This window comes from Macrobrachium rosenbergii, chromosome 31 (assembly GCF_040412425.1).
Source record: "Macrobrachium rosenbergii isolate ZJJX-2024 chromosome 31, ASM4041242v1, whole genome shotgun sequence".
NCBI lineage: Eukaryota > Metazoa > Arthropoda > Malacostraca > Decapoda > Palaemonidae > Macrobrachium > Macrobrachium rosenbergii.
In genome coordinates this window covers 3,144,999-3,153,483 of record NC_089771.1, presented here as the reverse complement: position 1 = coordinate 3,153,483, position 8,485 = coordinate 3,144,999, and positions in this window count along the sequence as shown.

Sequence of the window (8,485 nt, the reverse complement as noted above, 5' to 3'; positions counted from 1 at the left end):
CAGCCCTCTAGCCTCAGTAGGTCAGTAGTTTTTAAGATCTGAGGGCGAATAGAAAAAGTGCGGACGGTCAGACAAAGCCGGCATAATAGTTTTCTTTTCAGAAACCTGAAAAAAATTCCGCCCTTACTCCAGTAACAAAATGAAGCAAAGAGATCTCTGTATAAGAAAGTAACAGAACTCACACCAGTCAAGTAAGAAAATGAAGCAAGGAAATGACTTTCTTGTAATTATCACTAAAACTATTTATGTCTTTGAACACTTAACTTATCAGTTTAATCTTTTTTATTATTATGTCTGAAAAACATTAAAGTATTTTTAATTTCTCCTCATCGTTAATGTCAGAAGTAGTAGAATAACTTCTCTTCTCATATAATAGTAGTTTAAAAATGCAGCTTTCATTATAATACAACAATTTTCTATTTCCTGTAAAAGAAAACTACAGTACTGTGCCGGCTTTGTCTGTTTGTCCGTATTTTATTCTGTCCATTTTTTTTCTGTCTGCCTTCAGATCTTAAAAACTTCTGAGGCTAGAGGGCTGCAAATTGGTACGTTGATCACCCACCCTCCAATCATCAAATATACCAAATTACAGCACTCTAGCCTCCTCAGTAGTTTTTATTTTATTTAAGGTTAAAGTTAACATACTCGTGCCTCTGGTAACGAAAAAGGATAGACCACCTCCGGGCTGCGCTTAAAGTTTTATGGGCCGCGGATCGTACAGCATTACACCGAGACTACGGAAAGATAGATCTATTCTTGGTAGCCTTGATCATAAGCTGTAGCGGCTGTACAGAAAACTCGATTGTGCCGAAGAAACTTCGGCATAATTTTTGCTTGTTTATTTTCGTGAATGATCTCGTAACTTCCAGGGAAATATTCACATTCCTCTTCTTCTTGTCTTCCTCGGAAATCACTTTCGCCCGAGATCATGTTTTGAAGGGTTCACTGCACTTGTCATAAAAGCACCTGCACTAATGATATATAACCCTTTGCCCTCCTCAAGAAAATATATAATTTTCGTTCCTTTCTGGCTGAGAGATTCGCAGAAGATTATGTGTCGAATATTTTATGATTACTGGGAGTTAGAGATTTATTCTTTTTAATTCTGTATATATCTTAATTTCCAGTACTGGATATGGTCGTAATTTTGATAACGGATTTCAGCGAATATAATGCAATTATTGTTTTTACATGTATGTATATATGTGTGTAAATTTTGAAATAAGATGAATAATATTTATGTGTATATATGTATGTATGTATATATATATGTATATATATATATATATATATATATATATATATATATATATATATATATATGCGCTTTTTGGATATGCTTGTAACTAACAATTGTAAGATCCAAATCCAAGATGTCTCCCCCAGACTGTGATGGCCATTGCGACCATCACCTTTTATTCTCGTGGTCAGGTGGGCAACGTGACCTCCTTGTAATTATGGTGACGCGGGTTCGTTTCCCGACCATGCATCACAGTCTCTTCAGTTTCTTGCTTTTGGATCTTACGGCTTTGTAATTACAAGCATATCCAAAAAAGCTAAGGTCACAAGAGGCATTATAATAGAATTACATATGTGTCTGGTAAAAGTATAGATTCTATATAGATAAATATATATATATATAAATATATATATATATATTATATATATATATACATACTATAGATAACTTAATATATACATGCTGAGAAAACTTAGAAGATGGAATATTTGAAGACAGAAGATATTGGAGAAGTATCTATCTGACCCACTGACAGGCTGAAAGGCTATATGAGGGAGTGGAAGTAAAAGTAAGTTTTATATATATATATATATATGTATATATTTCATATATTTACAAGTTATTTTCTTTTATATATATATATATATATATAGCTTGTCAAATTATATATGTGTGTGTTGTGTGTGTGTTTATGTCATATATAATATTCATGGCATAAACATTAATCTTGATATAATAGTATCCTGTAGAAATAAAAATAATTATGTCACTGTTGATAACAAAATCAAATTCATATTGATTTCACAGAGCTACATGAAATACTAAATGATAAAAAAACTGAAAAAATTAACCTCAACATAAAGGTGACTATGGAAACTCCTACCTCTACCTGTTCTTTAATGCTGGCAAATCAGACGGGTTGTTTCAAGGTTGAATAATTCAAATGGTAATTATTGTTGTCTCCCTTGCTATCTTACGTAGGGAGAAATATATAATTTGATTTTGACATTCCAAACGTTTTAAATTTGGGAAAGCTAAAGTATCTACGTCAACTGGAGAGAGAGAGAGAAGAGAGTTAGACCGAGAGAGGGGCGGTTAGTGAATGACAAATGACAAAAAATAATCAACGTTCATCCACTGCCTTTTGTTTAAGAGTAGCCTATCGAATAATTTAGGGAACGCAATCAGACAAAGACAGGTTTTAGCTGAAGGTCTGACTGACAAACTGAACTGCCAGGCGAGGAATGGAGCTCCGTGTAGATGCAGCTTACATTCTTATAATTACGAGGGAAAACATGAGGTCGACGAGCTTTGGGTGAATGTTTTCTCGTGTATTTTCACTGTCTGAGTTTGGATGCAAAACAGTGGAAATGGTTCGACCTTATTTTCTCGCGATGATTTTGTTAATTCTGTAGAGATTATGAACTCCAGTTACTCAGAGGATAATATGAAATCTCATATGCGCTGGTAGTATATTTGACGAAAGCTTTTGGTCGATCTTATGGACTTCAGCGTCTAAATTCAGTTACTGAGAGAACGATAATATTCATTCTCGTATACTTTGTTCTCAGGGAAAGGAATAAAGCTCAAGAAATATAGTTTGATTCCGAAGTCTTCTTTATTTTTTGTATTGGAGACTGACATGAAATTAGTAAATAGTTTCCTGACTTTCCTATATCGTCCAGGAATGAAAATTACCAGGATTCTGACAGAGGTATTTGCATAAATCTGAAATCAAGAGACTGTAGCCACTTTCAAGCTTTTCATGAACAGAAAAGTGAACAAATCTCGATCAGTTTTAAAATAAATGTTGGATATTCAACAAAATCAGAGAACTAAGGACGTTTCTACTCAAAACGATCAGTATTATAAAGAAGGAAGAGGTTCCAAATGCAGAATTATCTGAATATAAAAAGTATCTCAATGAAAAAATCTTCATCCCTTCCTGTGACGGATAATGCAACAACACACACACACACACACACGACACACACACATCACACACACACACATATATATATATATATATATATATATATATATATATATATATCTATAAATTTCAACAATTCACAATATTCATCTATGTATCAAATCTCTCTCTCTCTCTCTCTCTCTCTCTCTCTCTCTCTCTCTCTCTCTCTCTCTTCTCTCTCCTCTCTCTCTCTCGTTGAAACTTTGCCACCACTCTCTGAAGTTCGAGTTAAATACTTCTAAAGTGTGTATATCTTCATAACAGAGAAATTTGGAAGGGAGAAAAGGTCTCGCTGGCCAAGAGCCAACAGCCCCCGTCAACCAAGATGTCCTGGGAGCCAGGACCTAAATTAATCTGGCCCTAATTAATCCTTCTACCTCTATACGCAATGCATCTTTAACTGTTATCCTCACTCTCTGTTATATTCCACGTCTGGTGCTAATGATTCAAGCGTAGGTTGCTCTGTTTTAGTAAAGATTTTTTAAATAGTTTTGTTGAATAGTTTTATTGAAAGTATTCAATCAAATTATTTATTTAAATAGTTTTATGAAAATACTTAAAATTATTCACTAATTTTAGTGAAGAATTTTAAATCGTTTTATTGATATTTTTTGCAAAGGTAAAAGTAGATTTCTATGATAAACAGTTTGTAAACCATTTAAGCCCTAAAAGCATAGGTTGGTTTCTTTCCATGAACAATATTTACAAAGAGTAGTTTTCGTGAATAATTTTCACAGGGCGAGAGTATTTTTCTGTAATAAACAATTTGTAAATTCTTTAAACACTAAAAGCTTTCATTGGTCTTTTTCCATGAACAATTTTCAAAAAAAGTTTTTGTAATTAATTTTTACAGGGTAAAAATATTTTTTGACAGTAACTATTGGTAATTCCTTTAATGAATAGAAACATTACTATTATTATTATTATTATTATTATTTACATTATCCTACAAATCAAATTATAACACTATTGAACAGGACTAAAATTTTGTTTTTAAATTTCCTATATATATACTTTAATAATTATATACCAATATATACCTATTATATGTACCAAAATAAATATGCTAATGCAGATACCAAAATATTAAGATGATAAGCTTTTAACATAAATATTAATCATACAACGAGCTCCGAAAACCGTTCACTTGTTGAACCAAATCTTCCTCATGGTGGTTCTTCCAATTAGGCCTTTCAGCCCTTCAGCCCTATTTGGGGAATCTTTTACCTTTCGAGTGGAATGGATTCATTCATTATTATGATAATGAGGATTAATTCAATTGAGAGTGATCAATGAGGGATTCTAAATTCATTCTAGGCTGGTTGGACAATTCCACTTGTTATTAGTCATGGAATAATTTTGTGTGTGTGTGTAAGAGTGTGTGTCAGAGAGAGAGAGAGAGAGAGCATAAACTGGCCTCAGTCATAAAGGAGAAGGCACGGCTGGTTGTTTCTATAGAAATTTTAAAAATGACTTCAAGTACTCATCATTGAATGTGAGACAAAGCTCTGTAGAAATGAAAGGATTGAAGGCATATGGACAATCACTACTCAAAAGCCTCATTAGATAAAAATATCATCGATATAAGGTATATTATTTATTGTAATTAATTCTTCAATCCTGAAGGAGATTAGACAATTACCACCAAAACAGTCTTATCAGCCCTTGTAAACTGGCGATGTCATCAACCAAACGTATTTGAAACTAAAGACTTCCAAACAAAAATCCTTATAATTAAATAACCTGGAGGATTTCAGATGAAACTATCTTATTTCAGAACTCAAAGTTGATACAAATTAATGTTGAAAATAACTGTACATTTCTTTTTTGTACTGGCAAAAAAAGATAGTAAAGCGTTTAACGGTATTTCTGCAATTCAAATAAGTCATTTACTTAAAAAAAAATCGAAGAAAAATTATACAGTGGCGACCGTTGACTAAAAAATATTAAGAAGCTCCGAAAGTCAAGAGCCAAGGTTTAAGGTTTTGAGGTCACGGAAGAAAGTGGTCGTTGTAGCTGATGTGTGGCACCTAAACCTCGTTTTAAGTCGATGTAGAAGCTGCTTCTCTACGACGTGTGTTGACTGTAATTATTATTTATATGTTTCGTGTCTTTATGCCTTATATTTTCTTGTTTTATGACTTCTTACTAAAGCAACAGAAATCTGTTTAATCTCCCAATGTTTCTCTGACAGTTGCGTTCGGGCCTGCCTGTTGCTTTGCCACTTTGTGTCGACAATAAAACATATTTTTGATATATAAAACAGAAGGAATAATTCACACGTTTGCATAAACCTCATATATGGAACTTGTATAAAAGTCCCTCGTTAATAAGTTCATATAGCCAACCGTTTCATACTTCAGGTCTGTCAGAAAAAACTCCTTGATAAATAGTAATGATCTTTGGGAACTCAAGACATTTCTTCCTAATGCAAAAAAGTATACAGCTTTAAAAATGAAATACAATATTACGAAATGTCAAAACTTGATGAACATGGGCCTTCATTTTGTTGGTATGATTTTGCATTTTCTCTCATCGGGGACATGCTTTCCACCAGACTGTGACGTGGAATGCATCCCAATGGCTCTAAAAACTTTTAATTAAAAGAATAACAAGAGAATTTTGTACATGTGGAAACCAGCGGCATCTCGAATAACTTTACTTATAGCAGCCAGAACTGACAAAAAAGTGATTATCTATGAATTCACTGCAGTATTTTGTGTTTTGTGTATTAACAATGATAATTCTGTAATAAGGACCGTATTCACAGTAAAGAGTATTACCGTAATAGTCTTTATGAGGCACCAAAATTCACTCTGAAGTTCACTGAAAAAAATCCCTCCAGGAAACAAAACAACCTTCAGCAAAGAGTATCAGATTCACCCAAAACTCCCAAAATAATGATTCCTTCTCTCCCAGGAACTCGTTCCAGTTTTCTCTTCCCCGTCCATACTTCGTGGACAAAGTATATCAGGGTGATTTAATTCAGCTCCGGAGAAGGGGATAATGTTCTTTTGCACGAATTAGCATTTTTTCTCATTTTTTCTCATCAAAGGACAACTTCCGCCCCAGTGCGGCTGGGAGCACCTGTGATGACTCAGCAAAAGATTTTAATCAGAAAGATAAAACTAGGGAATGTTACCCAAGTGAGAACCAAAGCTAGGTTCGTGCAACTCGATTTTCAAAAACAGAAAAAAAGACAAAGGATTTTATTTGATGGCTGATATCATATTCTTGCACATAATGTATATAGGATTTTTGTTTAAATTTTTTTGGTAATTTTGAATTTTGATATTCTTGATTTTACCTAATAACAAGTCTTTGTTACTTAAAGAAATTAACTTGTGTTGAAATTGTCATGAATAAAACCCAATTCATTACTAACATTATTCCCAACTACTGGAACAAGTTAAAATGTCCTATTTTCTTCGCATAGACTAAATTCTCATTACAGTAGCTAGTTGCCATCAAGGTAAGGATTATTCTTATCATTGCTACTACTAATTTTTCTACTAAGAATACGAGTAGCATTACTAGTGAAACTAATTCCCTTCCTTTTCATGATTTTATCAATAAATCAATATTATCTTCCTAGCGAATCATCAAATTAGCAATGGCATGAGTCATAGATCATTAGTTGCCCCAGATGCCTGGACTGGTCTTATTACTTATCAGGAAGTAGGAATATGAAAAATCGAAACTCTAATCTTCCCTCTCCTGCAGTTTTTCAAAACATTTAGTGATGATTTAATTTCATTTCATTTAATAATGCATCCTTTTTCTCAGTTTTCTTCAATATCTGACTAAAATCATTGTTTTTATTTTTTTTTTCATACGATCCAAGCTATTGTACCTTTCTACAATCATTTTACTTGTCCTGTGTACAGCATTTCTCTCATTAGATATAATGGAAACAATGGAGTGGCTCTTTTGCGATTTCCACCTTTCTCTCGGCTCCGATGTAGTTCACCTCAAAATACGAGAGAAATTCTTCCAGGGATATCGTCATCCTCAAAACCTATAGGCACATCACCAACTGGTAAAAATGCAAGTGCAGAGAAACAACGTATCTTAAGATAAAATTCGTTTATCTACATTTGTGGTATCAGACCTTAAACCACCGTCAACAATTTTCCTGTAATCGCAGCAGAAGTGGAAGAAGCATCCACTCACATCAGTGTCAAAGAAAGAAAGTACATTTCATTGCGTTAAATGATCCTTTTCAGAGTCACTCCAATATAGTTGACTAGTTTTGTTGCAGGAAGTCTTGGATTTTTTTGTAAAATATTTTATGTTTCCTCTGTTTTGTTAGGAAGAAGGGCAAATATACGAGGAAAACTACACTTTTCTACTTGGACATGGATGGTGAAAAGCTGATAAGAAATTGCTTGTGATACCTTAAAGGTTCCCTCAACGGCCCAGTTTCTGTCCTTCTTAAATGTTCAAACCCTACTTCAGTAGCAAATATCAGAATGCGATTATGGTCTTCAGCTCCTGAATCACACTGCAGAAACTTTTCCCCTAACGAAAGAAGTTGAAAATTTGTTGGAATGCAGAACCCTGCCCTTTCCACAGTGATTACAGGAGCACTGAAAGTTTGCTGCCTCCGTCGACGAATATTTCTACTTAGACGCTGGACGTCTTGTACTTCAGCTCGCGTGCAACTGCCCAACGGCGACAAACAGCTTGCAACTAATGATCTTGAAGATGAATTATTCAAGGCAACATCTGCTTGGCATCAACTGTACTTTTAGATGCTTCATGATTATGTTCGTTGATAGTTTTTATCAACTCGTAGTTTTCGGCTTTTGATTTTGTGTGTAATCGTGCTTTATACGATTTTTTTTTTCCTCTTTGCACGCTCCCAGTAAATTACAGATTTGTCACTATTGTGTCCATTTTGATGGTATATGTACTGCAGACCATCAACTAAAATATCTTTGCCACTCCCACTTTCAATGGTAGAAGCCATAGCTAAGGGCTGTAAAAAATAAGTAAAAATGTTCACTACCAGAGTCTGGAAGTGCGAAACACAATAGATGGAACCCATGAAGGACTAAAGTATTGCCTAGGCTCACGAACAAGCATTTTGCATAAAAACGCTTTACAGAATATTAACTAAACGAGCAATTTTGTATAGCAACACTTATTCTGACTCAACTAAGATTTCTAAACAAGAATTTTGCTTTGGACCACTTATTTAAACGACAGATATCCAAACAAGTAATTTGTAAAGGAGTGCTTATTAGGAATAATCTTTTTATAAGAAA